The sequence below is a fragment of the Nilaparvata lugens genome, chromosome 3 (genome assembly GCF_014356525.2).
Source record: "Nilaparvata lugens isolate BPH chromosome 3, ASM1435652v1, whole genome shotgun sequence".
NCBI lineage: Eukaryota > Metazoa > Arthropoda > Insecta > Hemiptera > Delphacidae > Nilaparvata > Nilaparvata lugens.
In genome coordinates this window covers 85681951-85705343 of record NC_052506.1, presented here as the reverse complement: position 1 = coordinate 85705343, position 23393 = coordinate 85681951, and the positions used below count along the sequence as shown (strand labels likewise).

The 23393-nt window shown below is 33.5% G+C and overlaps 1 protein-coding gene across 2 annotated transcripts in view; it reads left to right on the top strand.

The window, feature by feature from the left end:
- The first annotated feature begins 1645 nt into the window (after positions 1–1645).
- LOC111044184 (irregular chiasm C-roughest protein) overlaps positions 1646–23393 on the top strand; it is a 635676-nt gene continuing 613928 nt past the window's right edge. The window contains exon 1 of one of the 2 annotated variants that reach the window (XM_039424893.1): positions 1646–2393. The gene's annotated coding sequence lies outside the window, so the exon portion shown is untranslated. The remainder of the gene's footprint in view (positions 2394–23393) is intronic. The other variant, XM_039424890.1, reaches the window with a different exon arrangement.

Here is a 23393-nt window from a genome sequence, read left to right as displayed (position 1 = left end):
TAATAAAGCTGAGTATTGGTTCAGTGTTAATAGGTTGATCGTTAATAGCAACAAAACAGAGTCCTTACTGTTTAGCTTAAAATCTGCTAGAGAGAACAAGAATGTGAAATTTTTAGGCATACACCTGAATTCTAAGCTGAGCTGGGATACTCATACAATGAACCTCTGTAAACGTTTATCTAGAGTGACATATTTACTTGGCAAATTGAAATATTGTACCAGCTTTGATTTGGTCATCAATGCCTATTATGCATTTTTCCATGTTCATTTGTTATATGGAATTCTGATCTGGGGTAATGCTCCTGGTGCTCCTGGTGTATTACTGTGGCAAAAGAAGGCTCTGAGAAGAATAATTGGCATCCCATCCACTGAGTCTTGTAGGGATCATTTTGTAAGACTAGGAATACTCACTGTACCGTGTCTTTACATTCTTAATTGTTTGCTTTTTGCTAAAGGTAATCTCGATAAATTAATGCAAAGAAGCGATATTCATAGTCACATCACAAGAAATAGGTATCAGCTGCAGGTAACGCAGGCTAGATTGACTAAGACTCAAATGAACTTTGGTTATATGAGTATAAAATTATTTAATAAGTTACCATTAGATGCTAGAAATGTTAGTTTTAGAAAATTTAAAACTATAATGTACAAGTTCCTGAAATCCAAACCACTGTATTCACTCCAAGAATGGAATGATTTGAGTATGGAGAGCCTTTCTTTTTTATGATTTATTCCACTGTTTAAATATATTCATAGGCTATATCTATTCATGTATCATTTATGTATAGAACTCATTTTTTGTTGAAGTTTATTGTGATATGTGTTCCGACTCCATATTGACTTCTGTGAAACGCTTTATTTTGTATTTGTCTGTGTGACTGTATGTTTAATGTTTCCTGATGACTATGTCTATTGCACTATGTGTTTAACGACAATAAAGAATTCTATTCTATTCTATTCTGAAGTTTCAAGGCAGTGTAAATTGAATTATTCGAGCAGGGATTGACTGAGATTGATGACAAGCATAATGATTAATGATCCATTCTGATTGACACTTAATTATGAATTGTTTTAAATAGATCTTTCTACAAAAACCTTGAAATTCACATAGAGTAAAACTAGCTAGATCAATCTATTTTATCCATTGGTTTAGAAAAAGATTAGATTATGAAAATTGAGAAGAAAATAGAATATCGTTTTGAATAATTAGATAATAGATAGGTAGTTTTTATAAGTCCATAGTTTTTATAGTTTGTATTTATAGGTCCAACTTTGTTTCAAAATTAATTTCCATTTTGACCCCCAACTTATTCTACAAACAGAAGTGATTTGATTTGCATAGGGAGTGGGGTCATCACAAATTCACTACGGTTTGCCGAAAGCTATGATTGATGACCAACCCATGCACTGCACCCCACTTCTATTGTTGTTGCGAATTTGGCAAATGAGCAGCGAATAAAATGGATGTTCTCCATTCTATATTATGAAGTGTGTGTTGAAAATAGAGCCAGAAGCACGATGATAGATCAGGCAGGAAGGACCGAAGGAGCAGGTTTTGTCTTGGAGGCGCCAGCAATTGATGGGGATTCGAACTTGCTCCAGTATAGTGGCTAGGGGTTGCCCACCCTGCGAGCGAGGACCGAGTTCGGTTGGCAACACTGATCAGCCATGTCGCGGCAGCGTGCCTGGCAGTGTTCGCTCCTCAGTCTGCGTCGAAACGCTGAGAGGTTAACATCGTCTGTACCGTGTGAATTCTGCGTTACGCGCGTCACTCGTACTGCAGTATCATAGAGGTTATGTCCAAGATATCACTCATATTTAATAGTGTTGAATCTATCGTGAACAGTAATATTAATCCGCGATTGTGAAGTGACAATAATGTACCCTTGTTTTGAGTAACAAGCATGAAGTGTTGCCTGATTTCTGTGAAACCAACCACCTTCTTGTGAGTCATCGTGAAGGGCTGTTTTATCTCCCTTGCTGTTACTATCTCGATCGATGCGAATTAATAGCAACCATCGTCGCCAGTGTTCTTGTTGCAATTGTTATGACGTGACTGACATTCAGTGTCTGACATTTTCGTCTGGCCGACTATCAACAGCACCAAATGTCACCGACTTTTTGCAACCGCATGCTTCTGACTACCCAACACGACAAACGTTTTTGAATTTTCTGTGTCGTCGAATTCGAGCATCACACAATTTGGCAAATTGACGTGCAGTGAACAGTGTATGTTTTGTTTGCCTGTAGTATATGGTGTGTTGTAAATTCGTTTATTTCCGTTAAAATATTATTGTGAAACATTGTGTGAATATTTTACGCTGGATAAAGTAGTGTTCTTGCATTCTTGCACATAACGGATACGTCCGCAACACTGATACATCGCAAAATAGGTGAGTGAGCTTCATACATTATTATTTTTTTTTTTTTACTTTTTCAAATTGATGATTGAATTTATCCAGTATTTTTATACATTTTAAAGTCCATTTATTATTTAAAATATTATATTTTCAAATAGTTTATAGGCCTATATATAATATATTTTTTTGTAAATTATAATTTAAATATACTTTTAAATGCATACTTTATCCACCACGCGTCAAATATATGAATCAATAATATAATCAAGTTTAATAGGCTAAACGAACAAAAATTCGTTATTCAAGATAGTGAAGAAAAAAATCAACGTGATACTTCTTCCGAAAAACGTGACATTATTTCCGAAAAATGTGACATTTTTTCCGAAAAACATATTATCCATTAATTAAAATTTGGTTTTTGGACAAAATTTATTTTTCAACTTTGAATTAATATTGAAGATAGGATTTTCAAACAGACGAAATATTCTGGATTCACGTTTAAAGCTGCGTTTACACCAAAGTTAATAATGTTAATAACTCAATCTTTATAGATTCTATTAGATTGAACATAACTTATCATACACATGATGAACATAAGTGTTTGTCAAGTTCTGTTCAATCTAATAGAATCTATAAAGATTAAGTTATCAACATTTTGTTAATAGCTTTGGTGTAAACTCAGCTTAAGAATAAATTTTATTAGATTTTAGGAAGAAAAATGCACATGTATTTTCAGATAGATAGTTAGTTCAGAGCGTTAGGTTTTAAACAGAAAATAGTATTCCATGAAGTAATTTATATGTGATAGGAATGTCGGAAGCTTCTTTATAGCCGGCATTCTTTTATTATATCACAGCAGCGGTAGGCTACATCAAATAAACCAGAATAAAATGGATTAATTTAGTCCTTAAATTTCAACCATCAACTGTGTTTTTTCCTGATTATCTGCCTGTCCATTCGATTATCCATTAATGTAGGCGGAATAGGGTTTATCTCAATTGAATCTATTTTTAAATCTTTACTATGGTCTTGAAGTATTATTAATGGTAACTGTAGGAAAAATTTAATGTAAAATACGTGCGCAAAGTTCCTTTGCTGCTCTCAAGAAACCATTCCGCACTAGCCTACGTTTCATGCGTAAACGTTACTTTCCGTTTCAAACTGTCACTTTGCGCACTAGTTGCACAAATAAAATTTTTCACAAATTATATTGGTAGTCTGAAAGTCGTCATTTAAACCCTGAAATTAATTTGTAGTCATGAATGGATAAGTTAACGTTATATTCAAAATAAATAAATTATTGGTTCAAAATCGATAAAATAATGTTTCATTATTACAATATTTTAAAATTTTTACGTCAACCTTCAAAATTCAAAAATTTCAAATAATTATTCCTGGACCAAAAATCACCGCACTAGCCTACGTTTCATGCGTAAACGTTTCTGTCCGTTTCAAACTGTCACTTTGCGCACAAGTTGCACAAATAACCAAATATGTTTCACAAATTATATAGATAGTCTAGAAGTCGTCATTTAAAACCTGAAATGAATACTCATTTTTAGTCATGAATGAATAAGTTAACGTTATATTCAAAATAAATAAATGATTGGCTCAAAATAGTATTATAATAAGTAATAATAATTTCATTATAATAGTACACATGTCAACCTTCAAAATTCAAAAATTTCAAATAAATATTCCTGGACTAAAAATCAAGTGACGAAGTGTGATTAGTCTACTTAACCTTAACTTTTGGAGAACATTAACATTTTATCAAAGTTTTTGGAGAGAGATGGTACAGGCTCTGCCTAGTTTTTCCTCCAATGTCATAATATTATATTATGATTGTAGTGCTTTATACAATAAATGAAAAATATAGTCGTGTACAAATTCAAATGTGAATAGAGAATCATTTTCATATTTTTAAAATCTCGTCAGGACGATCAATCCTATTGTTCTCTATAAATGTTTTTATAACCTAGGAGGCAGACGATCAATCCTATTGTTCTCTATAAATATTTTCATGATATGGGTGCACTACACTGTCCCAGTCTCCTGGTTATTGTGGCTTGTTGATAATGGACAGCATTAGGGAACTGAAAATATCATGTGGGGCGAATCGATCCAAACCAGGTTTGCAATAATTTTGCTATGGCGATGGCCTTCTCTCAGTCAGCTCTCAGTCTGCTTTTTCGTATGCGTTTGAATACATTATCAGCTCAATTCCCCATAAATATTTAATTTGCCAACCGCCGATCGATCGCTAGCCCTTTTGTAATTGTTTGATTGTGTCCATACTGCACTTGACGATTCGATGCCACACAAAATTTCAGTCCTATGAACTTCACTTTCCAACCTTTCAACAAAAATAAATTATGTACAATAGCTTCTCTATTTTGAATAGATTTCAGTGGAAATAGAACAGTCCCCCCCATACATTTCACATGGAAGTTATTTTACGATTCATTCTCTAATGGTAGCCTATGTAAAATAATATTACATTTTGATTGACAAGAATTACTTATTATTCTAAAAAGCAGTCGTTAGTCATGTCAGAGGCCCTGAAATTGATCAGTTGCGACCTAAAAACTCTGACACCAGACCTGAGCAAGCCAGGTCATCCGATATTACTATTATTTACTTATTATTCGCTTAATGAGAAGTTTTTCTTATCTCTCGTAATCAATTTTTCTAACTTGATTGTCTTCGTCAACAACTAAAGTTCATTCCCTCGTACAATTACTCACTTCTCATCAAAGAAGATAGTGATACCTCTAGAGTATTGTCCAATATCATGAATCTGTTTTGAAAAAATTACAAACATGTTTCGATACCAATGGTTTTGAATTTTTTTTCAATATAAATTCGTGATTTTAGACAATATTCTAGTGTTTTCAGAATGGATAAGTAGCGCTTTATCTCGCTTAATACAGTATCAGATGTAGAGTAGATAGCCTAGCTAACGTTATAATGAACATCTCTTACTTTTTTAACTTGTGATAGCTGATAGGTATCTAAAAAATTTTCAACCTGGATTTCGTTATTACGATAATACTTTAGTCAGTTTAATAAGAAAAATCTGTTACTATGTCCTGAATTGTAGACGAGAAAATGCAAATTACTCAATATCGACGATGATAAATGATGATTTTCCAATCAGATTAAATAAAAAGAAACAGTTATCAGTAGTTTAGTTTTCGACTTTGGATTTTATAGAGCTAGACGCTAAGGTTAAAATTTGGCAATGTCCATGAAGATGAATTTTTGAAGATGATGATTGATTGAGTGTAATATTTAGATTTCGATAATTATTCATTTATTAATTGGATAGAGCAAACAATACAATAGTCAGAAAAGAAAAAACAGGCTATTGCCCAAAATTCAAATCGTCCAAATATTATATAGGTTATGTTCACTTCAATTTCTACACAAAATCATCAATCTGAAACTACAAATCAGGATAAATCAAACAATTTCAAATTAAGATAGATTGATAATAAAACTTTCGTAAAAACATTGAACAAACTTTAAATAATGGGTGAAAAGTTAACGAATGAATGGCTTTTGAAATCTGAAGTACTTTGTAATTGTTCAAAATCCGGTTCAATCGAAATAAAATTGTTGGAACTTCCAGTTTTCTTGTGTGGAATTAGATGTTTCAAGCGAGAAGACTCGCACATCAAATGTTCACATATGTTCTTACGTTGGCAAGTCGATCTATCCGAAATTAGATTTGCATGCAGACTCCAGATTAGAGCGGAAATTATTTTGCACCTTTACAATATAATACCGGGTAATGAATGTTCACAGTCTCCTTATTTATGGGGAAATATATGCTGACGTGAAATTTCCTCCAGAGCAGCGCGCAAGGACTGACTCTGAATTTTGATTTATAGCAGAGCGCCGCTTAATCGAATGAATCAGGAATACAGAAGCTGGCAACATCCTAACTTGGGATGTGGCCTAAATTTCGTTCTAGTTGATTTTGAATTACTGTACTTCATTCATACTAGAACTCTGGCCACAGCCTTCTTTATTAATTTATTCCCAGGGATCATTGATCGGAAAATATTGGTTAGATTTCTCTACAAAAATAAAGTTAATTGAAAATGAAGTATCAGTAGAAATGATTGCTCCTAGTTGATTTTGAATTACTGTACTTCATTAAATTTATACTAGAACACTGGACACAACCTTCTTCAATTATTTATTCCCAGGGATCATTGATCACAAAACATTGGTTACTGTACATTACTCTACAAAAATAAAGTTGATTGAATTTGAAGTATCAGTAGAAATGATTGCTCCTTGTTGATTCTGAATTACTGTATTTCATTCATACTAGAACTCTGGCCTCAGCCTTCTCCATTGATTTATTCCCAGGGATCATTGATCAGAAAACATTGTTACTCTACAAAAATAAATTTGATTGAAATTGAAGTATCAGTAGAAATGATTGCTCCTTGTTGATTCTAAATTACTGTACTTCATTAAATTCATACTAGAACTCTGGCCACAGCCTTCTCCATTGATTTATTCCCAGGGATCATTGATCAGAAAACATTGTTACTCTACAAAAATAAATTTGATTGAAATTGAAGTATCAGTAGAAATGATTGCTCCTTGTTGATTCTGAATTACTGTATTTCATTCATACTAGAACTCTGGCAACAGCCTTCTTCATTGATTTATTCCTAGGGACCATTGATCAGAAAACATTGTTACTCTACAAAAATGAAGTTAATTGAAATTGAAGTATCAGTAGAAATGATTGCTCCTTGTTGATTCTGAATTACTGTATTTCATTCATACTAGAACTCTGGCCACAGCCTTCTTCATTGATTTATTCCTAGGGATCATTGATCAGAAAACATTATTTACTGTACATTACTCTACAAAAATAAAGTTGATTGAAATCGAAGTATCAGTAGAAATGATTGCTCCTTGTTGATTCTGAATTACTGTATTTCATTCATACTAGAACTCTGGCCACAGCCTTCTTCATTAATATTTATTCCCAGGGATCATTGATCGGAAAATATTGGTTACGTTTCTCTACAAAAATAAAGTTAATTACCTAAAGTTAAGCACCTACTGTACTCATGCATGTGAACATAAATTGAATCTTCATTTTATAACTATTATTTATAATATAAAGGATATCATTTCGTTATTATTTATAATTAAATAAATGTAGGCCTATGTATCTTGGTTTGAGTGCAATAGCATATACTTACTTATATTTATTTTTTGTAAAGCTTTCTTGTATTTTGTTTTTGGCAAATAAATTCATTCATTCAATTAAAATCGAAGTATCAGTAGAAATAATTGCTCCTTGATGCACTGAATCCAATGAAAATAGAAATTCAATATAGAGGTTTAGTTACGCAAGTGAAGAATTGAAATTAGTATTCTCATTAAGTTGAAAAAAAATTATGTCAATACTGTATATCACCGGAATGAATTTCCTATTTTAATTGTATCATTTATCTTCTATTATCATAATTTAAGCCATCCAAATACGAAATTCATAGTTTCTATTCTTATTTTGGTTTAAAACTTGTATTGAAATTATACAAGTAAAATTCTAACCTTATGCTGGACTGTGTGTACTTTGTAATGTGTACTTTGGACTGTGTGAAGTATACTTGTATACTTATACTTGTGGTGATTCCACTGGAAGCCTTTACAGCCGTGGTCTTCATTTTAGTCTGTTCTCTGGTTGTCAGACGTCCTCCCAGAACTTCTTCATGGAATAATAATTCTTTCTAAGTAAATGGGTTATTACTTAGTATATGGGCAAAGTACTTTGTAATTGTTGAAAATCCGGTTGAATCGAAATAAAATTGTTGGAACTTTCAGTTTTCTTGTGTGGGATACTGTGTGTTTCAAGTGATCAGAGAAGACTCGAAAATTAACTTCGGTGATTCTATCACCATTTGGAAGAAAAATAGCACAAGGACTACCTTATTATATCTACCAATTTTATTACATCAGTGTCATTTGTATCGTAAATAAAATATATAAAATTTAGCTCATTCTCTGATCTATGTGGTGACTCGCCAAATGTTGGAAAATATCACATACTATACTCATGAAACTTTCTTTGAAAATTGATTTCAGTGGATAAATACAGAATGAAATTCCCAACAAAATATTAGTTGACCTTGAAAGTTAATTTCCAGCTGAAAATATTGTAGAACAGAATGGTTTCTATTAGGACAAAGCGTTGCTGTTTCCGGGGTTGGAAATACTTTGACATACTCAAGGATAGTAAATACATACTGTATATACTGTCTTTTTTTAGGGCTACTTTTAATATAGATAAAAATATTAATCTCAGTACCCTTTTAAATTATTTTACTAAAATGGCATTAATGTCTGAAACATGTGATAAAATAATTTAAAAGGATACTGAGATTTATTGACCGAGCGAAGTGAGGTCTAAGATTCAAGTCGACGGTTTGGCATTTCTCTTGATGTTTAAATGATTATATGTTGCGTATTTACGGCGAAACGCGGTAATAGATTTTCATGAAATTTGACAGGTATGTACCTTTTTAAATTGCGTGTCGACGTATATACAAGGTTTTTGGAAATTTTGCATTTCAAGGATAATATAAAAGGGAAAAGGAGCCTCCTTCATACGTCAATATTAGAGTAAAAATCAGACTATAGAATTATTCATCATAAATCAGCTGACAAGTGATTACACAGATGTGTGGAGAAGACAGTCTATTGCTGTATTTCCATAAGGTTTATATATTAGTTTCAATCAGGTACTTGTGGATGAGAATACTGCGTGAGGTCTACTGTTCACAGAACTACTAGTATTTTTATTTATTGTATATACTGTATCACAGCCTACTATAGATATACTTATCTAAAGTAAGATCGATATACTAGATATACTAGATATACTTATCTATACTTATCTAAAGTAAGCCATGACTGTATACAATCCTTGTTAGATAATGTTGTTTGAAATTGAAATGTTAAATGTTTAAAATTGAAATTCATTAAATGCTTCTTCTTGATCTTGATTGATAGTCCGACACACCATGTTGTATCGATTGAGGGACAGTGAAAAGTTGTAATGAAATGTAGCTGAGATTAAAAGATCCAATAACGATAACGTGGAATGAGTTTCCATCAAGCCGGGCAGAATTTATTGGGCACACTCAATTTCTTGCGATAGGAAAAGATAGGCAGGAATAGGTGAAGGAAGGCTTGGTTGGAACACGTCCAAACTTGTAATTTAGTCGAGTCGCGAACTGTTCTCTTCTATAGGACACACTAGTGTATATGTGAAGGAAATCCGGCCAAATCGATAATAATAATTCACGGCTAACTTTTGTAGATTCGATCATAAACTTGTGGAAGAGAACCGGTGCGGGATTGGGTTGTCGTGTGGAAGGAAAGAGATGAGGAATGTAACTCAATTTGTCCGCGTTATTTCTGTTGGACTTTTCGACGGTTTCTTCTCTCACAATTCACGTCGACAACCTGGCGAAGAGACGTACAAGTCTAAACATTAATTTGAACTGGTTGAAACACTAGTGTTTTTCGTCCCCGAAGAATGATGACGGTAACCCCTGAAGGGCCATGTGTTGGGTCAAGGGCTAAGCGGTGTCCACAACCTTATACAGTGTTATGTTTTAAGTTATTACTCTCCTGTCCCCTAGCCCTTACAAACGAAATATGACGTCTGTCTCGGTTTGAAGCCGGCTTTTCAAAGTTCGTCTTCTGAGTGGGTTGCAGCTCGTTTTCTACTGAGATCTGTTTGTTTGCAAGTTGAAGGGCCACTGGGTGAACCAGTGCCCTCCGAACTCTGCTTCCCCAACATGGTCCACTCGTTTCCTTTCATCGACAGACTGCTGTTATGCTGACCGACTGGCTCTCAAGCTAATTGATTAACTGATCACTCAAACCGAATAAGTTACAATTACTTGTAATTGATATAGGAAGTTTAGCAATCAACAGTTGTTTGATTGATACTCTAAATTCTGTGTTTCACTGATAACTAGTAACTGAGTTACTCTCTCAAAATCTCAGATAGAATATCTCATGTTGATTGTATATATATATATATATATATATATATATATATATATTATATATATATATATATATATATATATATATATATATATATATATTGTATATTTCTTTATTATATATGTGATTGAGAAAGCTAAGATGCATGATACAATTTCACCATAGAAAACAATGCTCCTGTTATTATTTTCCAATTTCTAATAGAAGGTTTACAATTTTTACTTTTCTTGCTCTTACCATAGGTAAGGAAAGTATTGCTTTCCGAAAAAATTAAGGTACCCGAATTTCCAAATTTCTATACGTTTCAAGGTTCCCTGAGTCCAAAAAAGTGGTTTTTGGGTATTGGTATGTATGTGTGTGTGTATATGAGTGTATGTGCGTCTGTGTACACGATACAGTATCTCATAACCTAATTAACGGAATGACTTGAAATTTGGAACTTGAAGTCCTTACACTATAAGTATCAAACACAAACAATTTCGATCAAACGCAATTCAAGATGGCGGATGAAATGGCTTAAATGTTGTCAAAAACAGGGTTTTTCGAGATTTTCTCGAAAACGGCTCCAACGATTTTGATAAAATTCAAACCTAAAATAGACATTGATAAGCTCTATCATCTGCCATAAGTCCCATATCTGTGAAAATTTCAGGAGCTCCGTCCCATCTATGCAAAGTTTGATTTTAGATTCCTAATTATTTGGCTTCAGATACAATTTAAACAAAACATTTCAAGTGGAAAAGATTTAGCATAAAAATCTCTACAATTAATGCCCAGTAACATTTTCACCTAAAATTTAAAATAAGCTCGAAATTCGACAAAATAAGATTATTAAATTGCAAACGGTTGATTCTATTAAATCATTCACTATGAAGAGATAGCAGACTTCGTGTGTCTCCAGCGTTATTGTCCTGTCACCAGCTGGCTTAGATCTTTGAATAGTAGACTTGAGATGCGCGTGTACACTAGCGTCAGTTGATCAATTTTCATAACGGCAAGGAAAGTTGTGTGAGTGTGCCACATCAGATTCTCAAGGCTTCCTTGCAGATCTAACTTAACACCAACATTCAAAAAATAACTTTCACTGGAAAGCATAGGTCTATTTCAGACAATTTTATTGTAAAGCGGGGTCACATAATAACTAATCAGAGTTTGTGGATTCGGCTATTAGTCGTATTACCTATTTATGTAGGCCCATAGCTATAATCATTGTCCAAGAATATTTAGTTCCGATGTACATATTTTTCCAACATTTTTAGTAGGTTAATCAACATTCTCAAACTAATTTAAAGTAGGAATCGTATTAATTATATACAACTTCCGTACTAATGAATTAGTAGGTAACGACTTAAGTTAGTCGTATTTCACTAGCCTGATAGAATTTAATGTTCAATGAATAGTTGTTTCATGTACAGTGCTATCAAAAATAGCTGATATATGATCTCCTTTTACCAGAATTCTACAAAACAAAATCTTTCAATAATTTTAAATTATATGCTTGGTTATATTTATCCCTAAATGAAAGCAATCAAATCTGAATTGAGGTCATACAAATTAAAAAGTCATTAAGATACTAAAAAACAAACAAAAATTATCTGATAAGTAGGAACGTTATCAGCAAACACGTTCGATGAGCAGCAAATTTCCTCCTCAATTGAAGTCTGTTTTCAAACAGTGAAGGAGAGACAGAAAGTTTGCAGCGCAGAAGAGAATTTGGAATAGGTCAATTTTTCATTAAATATCAGGTTGGCTTCTTGTCCTGTGAGGGGGGGTGAAGTGGCAGGCAGCAAATAAATTGGAACGAAGTCGCATTTAACTTTATGTGTTGGCTGTGGCGTAGGCTGAAGGGCTGGGGGTGGGGGTTGGTGAAGAAGTTAAGCAAAGGGTGGATAGAGAGGGCAGAGCACCTGTCAATTGACTTCGTTAACAAGACCGGCCTGTCCCTGTTTCAATCCCTACCTCCCTACGTCCTTTTTCTCGGCTTCCCTTTACTTTGCCTCCACTTTTCCCAAACTCCATTTTATTTCTTTATCCGTTCGCGTCTTGAAACTCTTCCCGAATTTCCTTCTGGCGCCTACGTTTTCTATTTGCCTTCCTCTTTCACTCCTCTCCCTTCCTCTTTCCGATATCTGATCTCTTCTTTTCACTTCTTTTTCTTTGCAATCATCGTCCCGTTCAAACGCCCGTTCATTTCGAGCGTGAACGGCAAACAAGGTTCTCGCGTTCTTTGCAAAATTAGCGATCCAATAGCATGGAGAGACGGCCTTGTGTGAGATGTGTGCGCTCACATGTATATTGTATATGCCTCCGATGGAATGTGAATGGCATTGTACGATAACAGCTCATTATTTTCTGAATGGCACCCGTTTCGCATGGAATTTGAAACGTTGTAACACACTGTGAGACATTTTGGGGAATTTGGAAGCCATTCAGCATTATTTGGAGTTGCTGTTTTCATCACTGATATTGATTAAATTGGCCTGAAATTACATCAATTGCTATAAAACCATTCCGGAACTTAATCATCCCTCAAATTTTGAATCATTTTCTTACCTATAAGAATTGATTGGACAAAACACGAAAATGTTCAATCAAACAAATTGAATTTTTATCCTATCTACGTTTTAATGGCAGTGTTTGATTAGCACTGGTATTACTATCCTTGTCTATCATTCAACAAAGCTGATAGCGCTATTTATTTCTTATTTATTCAATCATTCATAATTACACAACTTACAGAAAAGTACCACAGGCTTATAAGCCCAAAACGGTTCCAATCCTAATTTATACAACAGTCCAAATGTAGCTAGGTTATGTGTCACTTCAAAATTCATCAATTACACACATTGAAGCTATCGCTTTCTCGCTTTGCTCTGTTGCCAGATCGTCTTTTAACAATGTAGAATCAATAATTAATTACCAAAATATTCCATCTTAATTATGAAATTATTGGAAGACAAAATTTCTTGCTTAATAAAGTATAATTGATTATTTAAAACGAGAATGAACAGTTGAATCTACATCAATAAACCTGTATCAGCTACCGTCTATAGAAGGCATTGATAAGACAGAGGTTCGGCAACGTTGTTTTCATATCTTTCTCCACTGTCATTATAACGTGAACCTTCATTTTTAACTGACAGCATTAGTTCAACGTAGGTGGAGCATTGCAATTAATCATGGAATTGAATAATAAATGAAGGAGAAAACATATATACAAAAATATAAAGAAATAAAATTCTCAGTACCCTTTTTTTGAAATATTTTATCACAACATGTTTCGGACATCTATGCCATTTTTTTATATTACAAGTAGCCCTATACAGAAAAGAGATAAACATAAATATACAGTATGTTCCGACCCTGTTAAACAATTAGTTGGTTATTACAATATTCATGGCTACAGTGATGAAAGCTTTCATATTCCTTGTTAGAAAAATGTTCAATCTATATTAGTTGTTGGTCAAGTTCAGATAAGTAATAGCTTACTATCACAGATAACGAGATAACTGCTATATTCCATCGATTGCCTTTTGCAGTTTATTGAATCCCAATAAAATACTGTAGAATTCGCTGATTTTGAAAATCAATGAAATCAATAATTTTATTCAATTCAACATAATGTTCTAATGTTTTTAATGTAATTAGGCTACAACTTTCGAAAGTTATAGAACTTATCATCCTTATTTTATATTTCTTTTAAAAGCTGTGATTAGATTGTTCTATAGTGAGATTGACTATTAACTGTCAGCATTGAATAAATGGGAAGCAGTGATTGTTTTCACTAGGGATACTGACAGTATGAAGCGAATCTTACTTCCTAGAATGATAATGAATTGCTTTGCTCATTAATTACCTGTTTCCATTATAGATATCTGTTGATATATAAGGACTATGATTACAAGAAGTGTTCACAAAATTCCTATGCTGCCTAATACCATAGAGAAACAATAGCGTAAGTAGATATCCCATGGTATAGGACGTTTATGTCGCAACTTTTACTGTTATCTCAAGCCGATTACTATCGATTATTGTCGATTTTTACTGTTATGACCGGGTAAAAATGTATGAACAGCACAATATGAGACACTACCAGCGTCATAAAGCTTCACAAGAAAGAACTACGTTGACTATCAGCTTGAGATAACAGTAAAAGTTGCGACATAAACGCCCTATACCATGGGATATCTACTCATGCTATTGTTCCTCTATGCTAATACTTACTTTACTTTATGTGGCTCTACAGTCCATGATGAACTTTGGCCTCCTCAACATGTCGCCTCCACATCTCTCTATCTTGTGCTCTCTGCCGCCAGTTTGTCACTCCCAGCACACGTAGATCACCCATCACGTCACTAATCCATCTTCTCCTTGGCCTTCCTCTTCTCCTCGTCCCAATCACTATATCATCCTCTTTCTTCAGCCATTCTTACTACATGACCCAGCCATTCGATTCTTCTTGCTTTAATGGTGCGTATAATATTTTCTTCCCCGATTTTTTCATCTATCACACATTTATATCTGCCTCTCCATATACCTTCGTCACATATTGGACCCCAAATTCTTTTGAACATTTTCCTCTCAAAACATCTCAGTGCTCTTTCATCTTTGCTCAATATCGTCCAAGTTTCAGCCCCATATATTATAACCGGCTTTATAAATTTTTTTGTATATTTTTTCTCTTGTTTTACGGGCGATAAGTCTGCTCTTATGTTGCCTTATACTGTTCCATATTGTTTGGATATTATGGGAATGATAAATTGATGCGGGAATATGATGGAAAACCTATTAAAACATCAATGATAGATAGATAGATTAAATTTCAGGCATTTGCCCATAAGAGGAGCCTCCAATCAAATGTATTCTTATTTTTTACATGCAAATATAATTGTATTGTTAATCTTTTTTGGAGAATAAAGAATTTCAATTTCAAATAACATCTAATTAAAGTTAGCATCCACTGTGCACCTAAACAGGGGGATCAGGAGCTTGTCAAAAAAACTAAATGGTCGAACAAAAAAGACACAGCCCACAGTAACAATTACAAGACACAGGAAAAGAAAACCTTATACAATTCATATGGAGTAATGTTCAATGTACTCCTCCTTTGTGTAAAAAACACTCTTGGAGAAATCTATCTTTAATTGAGATTTAATGTCGCGTTCATTCATACTCTTGATGAAATCAGGTAAAATATTATATAATTGATGAAGTGTTGTTTCCAAATAAGGATTTTGGATGAGGTCTAATTCAAGAATACTTTCAGGATAAACCTTTTGATATCGTGATAGATGAGCCTGATTTCGGCAGTATGTTGTAATATACACTTGCTAGAATTACTTGAACCACGTAATTGACTCGTCTGAAGAATTTTCACGCAACATTTCCAGGTTTTTTGTTAGAAAGTGAATGGCCTATACAGACGATGCCATGCGTTTTGTATGTAGATTGTGCAGGAATCACGATTCCTCGTAGTCGAGGATAATGATTATCGGCGTAATTTGCATCAAAGAGTGACAGACCAGGCAAATAAATTCAACTGTGACGTGTGTTCGTGTGTGGAGACACTATTTCCGCCAACCTATTCAATTGGAAAAAAGAAAAGGAACCCGACTTAATCCTATCTTTATCTACTGTAGCTCCACCTTTTTCTAATTCTTGCAATTTGGGTGTTGTTTCACTGTACAATTTGGAGAGAACATCTCAATAATTCATTCAAATGGATTATTAAATACGTTTTGTCACTTGGAAATTCTTCAAACCTATCTAAACTCTTTCGAATAAATTATTATTATTGAACGAAAATCCAAATTAAATGCTGTAATTCACCCTGAAGACTTCTGCTACTGCAAATATTGACAACAGCTACATGGAAATTCGATGAGCGCTACTATTCAAAAATTATTTGTCAGCCTGGGAATCGAACCCAGTTCCTCCTAATTGCCGGTCAAGAATGCTTACCCTTACACCAAACTGACAATCTCTGGATAGCAGCGCTCATTTTTCGGATAGTTAATTCTAGAATTAACTATCTGTTGTTTATTATCAGTATTGTAACATTGAAGTTGAGTTGTATCAAGGGATTGTTTTCCACTTATGAGGTGAAAAGGTGATTACACAGATTCAAACTTTACTTTATTCAAATTGTTTCCTTATTACACATATATGACAGTTTCTACAAATTGAAGCAATCATTATACAATAATACCTTACGTAACACATGTCGTAAGAATTTATTTAGATTTCCATATATAATTACGTGACTATATAGTATTACAAAATAATATTTTATTTGCTTCTTCTTTTGTTGACAAATCCACAAAAAAGTTCATTCAAAACCAGACACGAGTTTCAACGCCATACTTGGCATCATCTTCAGTTGAAACTAAGAATTTTTCCACTTATCTGTCTTAGGTCATTTGTTGATGAAAGCTACTCAATTCCACCATGGAGAAAGACAGAGGAAGTATTTTTACCTTTCTATTCTCTGTGATTTCACAAAAATGTATGATATCATCAATTTGAATCATATTGCTTCAAGAAAACTGAAAGTCTCAGAATTGATATCCCGTTATCATTAGAGAGCCCGAGTTCAAATCTCGACCGGGGCAGAAGTTTTTTACCACAGCACAATCACATAGAATACGGCCACCCCGTCTTTCGGAGGAGACGATAAACCGTCGGTCCCGTCTACCTAAAAAGTAGTCGTCATCTCTCATCATCAACCCTCTCACTCATTAACCATTACTCACGCACAAGCCTAAGAGCTTATGTGGGCATCACTCTCAGTATTATATGAGAATAAAATTGCAGGAATATGGATAACAAGGAAAAGAATCACATTTTCAAAATATTTGTGATATCAACTCCACTACTGTATTTGTGATATTAATTAATTATTCATGTTAATTAGAATTGATATGTCCATTATTGATATTCTAGTTCATTATTGTGATATGTCTTTTTTTGTTAATCCACAAGTAAGCCAAACTCCCGATAAAGGAGATAAAAACATCCAAATTACCCTGTAATTAAGTTATAGCTATTTCCAGAACTGTATTATCGATTTCCAATCGATACTGTTGAACTGATATTTTTGAATAATCAACCGTATTGCATGAGGAGCTCCCTGAAAGTGCGGCTTGCTCAATTAGCATCGATTAGAAAATTACAGGATACTCATAATTAAATACAGGTTGAAGTCTATTTATTATTGATTGCAATTCTATTCAGAATCATCGCATCGTAATCAATATTGATACTTTGTTATTCTGGGCTTGAATTTTTCAACGTAGTCACGTGATAAACCCAGAAAATAGCTGTAACATGCAATGTACAACTTGTTCTCTCTGTCATGTCCGTTAAGCACAGTGCAAAGAGTCCGCTACTGAAAAATTACAGTGACTTCAAAATAATGGCATAAAATTGTGGGTGAATACTTTGACGTAATAATGGCAACCAACACGAATATATATCTGTATGCTGGCCATTATTTGCAAATTTGCGCTGCAAATTATTGCATCAGATTATTATAGTGCTGAATGTTGTGTTTTTGGCTTCTGGTGTATGGGACTTTCTGTAACACATATGTACTACAGTTGTATATGATGCATGACCATTGTTGTTAAAAAGTTCTATTTACTCCCAACTCATTTGTCAATTCCATCTGCAATTTTGACGGAGAGCGCTGCTCTACCGCTTTTGTTGTCTTGAATTTACTTAGAATTACTGTCCTAGAATTGTAAAATCTACTTGGAATTAAATTGGCAATTTATGTGCAATAGGGCAAGAAAAAACTTGAAATTTATGCTAGGAATTCCGTGACATGAATATGAATGGAGTTATTCTATTAAATGTATGAATTCAGGGCTACTTTCTTGTATTTATACAATAGAATTATAGTACCCTTTAAATCAAATATTGGGGCACCAAGCTCCGCTCTGGAGTACAAAAGCATATAAAATGTACCACGAGAGAAGAAATTATAATATATTTATAGTTCATACAGAAAGGTTCTATCTAATCACAGTGGATTGAGATTAATTCCCAGAGGAATGCAAAAATTTCTCTCACAAAAGCATGTTAAATTTCAATCCTGATTAATTTCACGAAAACCAAATCAGAAGATAGCTTATCTTATTGGTTCTCCTGGAATTAATCAGGATTAAAACTCAACCGGCTTCTGTACAACCGGCACTAAGTAGACTACCTGATTGAATGATTACAAAAGTTCAACAGCTGAGTCATAATTTTGTTTGAGTCCCACACACACATGCACTTGCTCACTCACTTAAATCATCAACAGAGGACGATATCAGCTGTTTTTCCAAGGATGAATAAATCCTTTTAATGTTCTTCAGCAAGTTTTCCCAGGGATGAGAACAAGTGCAATCGAATTTTTATATTATAAACCTTCTATGTTCTGAATTTCGTGAGAATCGTTAGAGCCGTTTTCGAGATCCGGTGAAATACAGACATATAACATCTAAACATATGAACAAAAATCGCTCGTTTAATAGTATAGGATAAAATAATAAAACAATAATACAAATTATAATTCAGTTATTCTAATAGCAATTATATCTGAATTTATTAATTCTGACGACTCTCATAATATCGACCAGAACTTCAGCATTTAATAACCCCAACAACTCTCATATCATACCAACACTCTGCAAATATTTTAGAATTTCTCAAGTAACTCTGAAAACTCAAAGATCTATGAGTGTTACTATACAGCATCTGTTGGGCTTATTCTACAGATACTATTTTCGTTCAGTATTTTCCCTGTTACAAATGTATATTCTATTGTAATTGATAGACCTACCTATACGATGGATGCATTGAGGTATAACAAGTCACTACCTCCTTAAACAAAGACATAGTGCATTCTGGTGACTTCAGCACAGGTAGGGCTTCTCACCAACTCCTACACCAATAAAATCACCATCTGATGAAGATTAGCTGAAATTGAATAAGTTAGGGTTTTTATTGGTGTAGGAGGTGGTGAGTAGACCTACCTGTGCTGACGTCACCAGAATGACTATGGCTTTGTTTACGGAGGTAATGGCTTGTTATACCTCAATGCATCCATCGTATAGCTAGGTCTATCAATTACAATAGAATATACATGGCTTTGTTTACGGAGGTAGTGAATAAGCCCTGTAATTCGATTTTTAAGCGAGATTTCTTAGCTTTGTATTGTTTTGTGTGTCTCCTGTAAAAAAAAAACCCTGTTCCATTGTAATATTCATACCTATACGTTCCATAGTTGTAGTATAAAGTCGCTGCTTGACAAGTGGATCCTTGTAATTAGTGTTCAACTGCACACTACTTGTCTATCATATGAGCCGTTGTACAATAATGCACAGACTCAGACTATCAAGTGGGCAACAATGAATTGACGCATTTGTGACTCTCTGGAACAGATGTTGATGGTCTGGAGCAAAAAGCTGTCGCGGGAGAGGAATGTAGAGTTGCCTGTTGGCTGAGTGCCGACGCCGAGTGCGTTGAGAGTTTAGAAGGCGTCTTTCGGTCATTTCGCGTCCTATACATGCGGGTAATCAGTATTCAACTCCAATAAACTACATCTCTATACTGTTTTATTCTACGAGCTGTGAACTGGAAAGATTTTCTTCTTTCGCCTCGGAACTAGTGTCTATATTTGGAATGAAATAAATATAAATTCATATACAGATCTGCTACATAGCCCAGAAGCCCACTTCTACAAAATAGTCTTGCATGATTTCCTCTGAGACTTTCCTTTTTGCACTATCCTTACTCCGTTGTTGTTTTATTTATTTATTCAACAAATACAGAAACACATGATCATGAAATGATTGGAAATGCAAAAACAAGCTAATATCCCTTAAAATCCCATTTCCAAATTCCGATTGATCGAGGAGTCAAGCAAGAAGAGTTCCACAAAACCTCCGAATTGGAAATAAAATCTTTCAAAATGTAAGGAACTTCAGCTACTTGGAGTTTGAACTGAATTACGAGAACAAGATGGGTTACAGCATAAAGCAAAGAGTATTGGCTAGAAATAGAGCATACTTCAGTAACATGAAACTTTTGAAGAACAGGCTCATATGTAGAAACACGAAACTTAAAATATATGAGAGCCTAATTCGACCTGTTGTAACGTACGGCTGTGAATCTTGGACGTTAACAAAAGAAGCATTTTCTTCCAAACCCCAAGTTGACAAATATTGATAAGTACATATATCTCAACACTCTTCTACCGGTTTGTATTATAATCCAATTATCAAAAGATGGCAAAATTTGATAAGTGTATGTACTGGTAGGCTATTATAAAATCTGAAAATCAATAACCCATATTGAGAACTACATAACTCATACAACTTTGCAAACAGTTCAAGTTTGGTTAACTTGATCAATACTTGTAAATAATAGCCTATCAATTAATTGTTAAAAAATATATTCAAATTTCTAAAAAATCGATTTTTAAGATATTTCCTATACTGTTACATTGTGATTTGAAACATTTTGCAGATGGAAAACTATCTCTGACATCACTTGCAAAAATTCTCAATAGTTAATTTAAATAAATGTTTTATTCCTTGATATTTTATATTTAAATAGTCGAAGATCAGCTGATTATATTAGTGTAAAATGGGTAAGAAAAAATATTATAGATAATTTTTGCAGCTATGCCAAACTTACAAATTGCTCTCCTGAAAAGTTCACAAATCATGACTTATCAGCTTGTGTCATCTACCCACAGAGATATTCCTCCATCACTACATTAAGTGACATTATATAGTGTTTCAATCAATATTCAAATTATCAAATATGGTGTTGCTAAATACAGGTTATGTATGGAATGCCAGGTTTCAGTCATCACTCATTCAAATTATTTGAACCTCTGAACCCTGCAGGTCATGAGGAATTTGAACTTGAATCATTAAGCAGATATCTATGCGTAATGAATGCACTACATCAGCTTGCCAATTTATAGTTTGGCAGATTTAAAATTCATGAGCTCTCCTCACCATTGCGTCCTGAATATTCAAGTAACATATTTCATCTGTCGGTATCAGAATTAATATTGATATATTGATGAATGTCAGTTATAATATTTGTCGTGGAGTGTATCAATATCACATAACTCCTCTTTACTGAACCATCATAGAATAACCAATCGGATATAGCTATTCTCTGGTTATAGTGTAGTTATAGTGTATATGTGTTATAGTGTATTCTCTGGTTATAGTGTTCTCTGGTGTTATAGTGTTGTCCTATCGTTAATAATAATAGTTATAGTAATATCATAGAGAAACGATAGCATAAGTAGATATCCCATGGTATAGGGCGTTTGTCGCAACTTTTACTATTATCCCAAGTCTATAGTTCAAAAGTAGTTCTTTCCTAAGCAGCTGTGTGACGCTGGTAGTCTCTCAAATTGTGCCGTTCATACACTATCACCTCAACAAAACAGTAAAAATTGACAATAATCGACTGTAATCGGTTGAGATAACAGTAAAAGTTGCGACATAAATTCCCCATACCATGGGAAATCTACTTACGCTATTGTTTCTCTATGGTAATATTAATTGTGAAATTATAGTTAATAGTAATATTGCATCTTGTACTATGTTTATGTGCAATATTCTTCGGATTAGTTCGACCTTTAGCAATTCCCCAATACTTTGAAGATAGTATTAACATTGAAAGAAATATTGAAAGAATAACTAAAAAATATTTTTAAAGAAAGCATAAAATAAATCTAAATAAAATCTCATAAATAAAATATTGCATCTTGTACTATGTTTATGTGCAATATTCTTCGGATTAGTTCGACCTTTAGCAATTCCCCAATACTTTGAAGATAGTATTAACATTGAAAGAAATATTGAAAGAATAACTAAAAAATATTTTTAAAGAAAGCATAAAATAAATCTTATGAATTCAACTTTATAGTATACGTGATTCGATCCTTCAATCAACAAGTGTGAAACAGTAGTCCAAAAGAAATATACAACTAGCAAGTGACCCGTGCTCCGCAAGGGTCTATTTTAAAACTTGACCGAGTGAAATCTTGAAGAGTTTGAAATAAGCCAAGAACCATCCTCGGTTAATTAAGAATCCATATGCAAAATTTCAGTCCAATAGTTTAGACGTGATGATGCGTCAAACATAATTTTCCTATCCCGTATATGTATAAGCCAGTTCTTTCCTTTATTACAGTATTTATTTATTTATTTATTTATTTCATTGACAATATTACAAATCATAATTATAATAAAAATAATATGATTGGGAGAAGACAAGAGGCATAGCCCAAATCTGTCTTCTCCCAAATTTTTACAAATAGAAGTTTCAAAAAAGAATAAGGTTAAGATTTCACTTTCACTTCAAAAAGTTCAATTTCCACTTAAAGACTAATGACTCAACTAAAAATTTTGAATAAGTATTGATAAGTTCTTCAACTTGGTACTAACATAATAAAGTTACAGAACTCAAATCTTGTTTAGAAACCTTCCTCAACCTAACAAAATTGGACTGGCTATTAATTTAGTTACCTATTTTAACCATCTGTCTCCCTAGTTAACTTAGCTGCGTTTACACCGGAGCTAATAACACGATTTATTAACAAAAAGTTATTAATAACAAGGAATTTTCTGTTAAAAACACGAGTTATAAACTTTTGTTAAGAGAAATTTTTGTCGATTCAGACAAGTTGACAACTTTTTATTAATAACTCATGTTATCAACTCCGGTGTGAACACAGCTTTATTATAGTTCTTTTATTAACATATGGTATGTGCATTTCAATTATATGCATTCAATATGTGCATTTCAATAAATATCAATCTCGTGCACTTCGAAGCCCAAATTTCTGTTTTCCTTCTAGATTTTTCAGAATTAATGTTCAAATTCCAGAATATATATTCTATTACTTCTATATATTCTATACATTAATTCTGAAAAATCTAAAAGGAAAACAGAAAT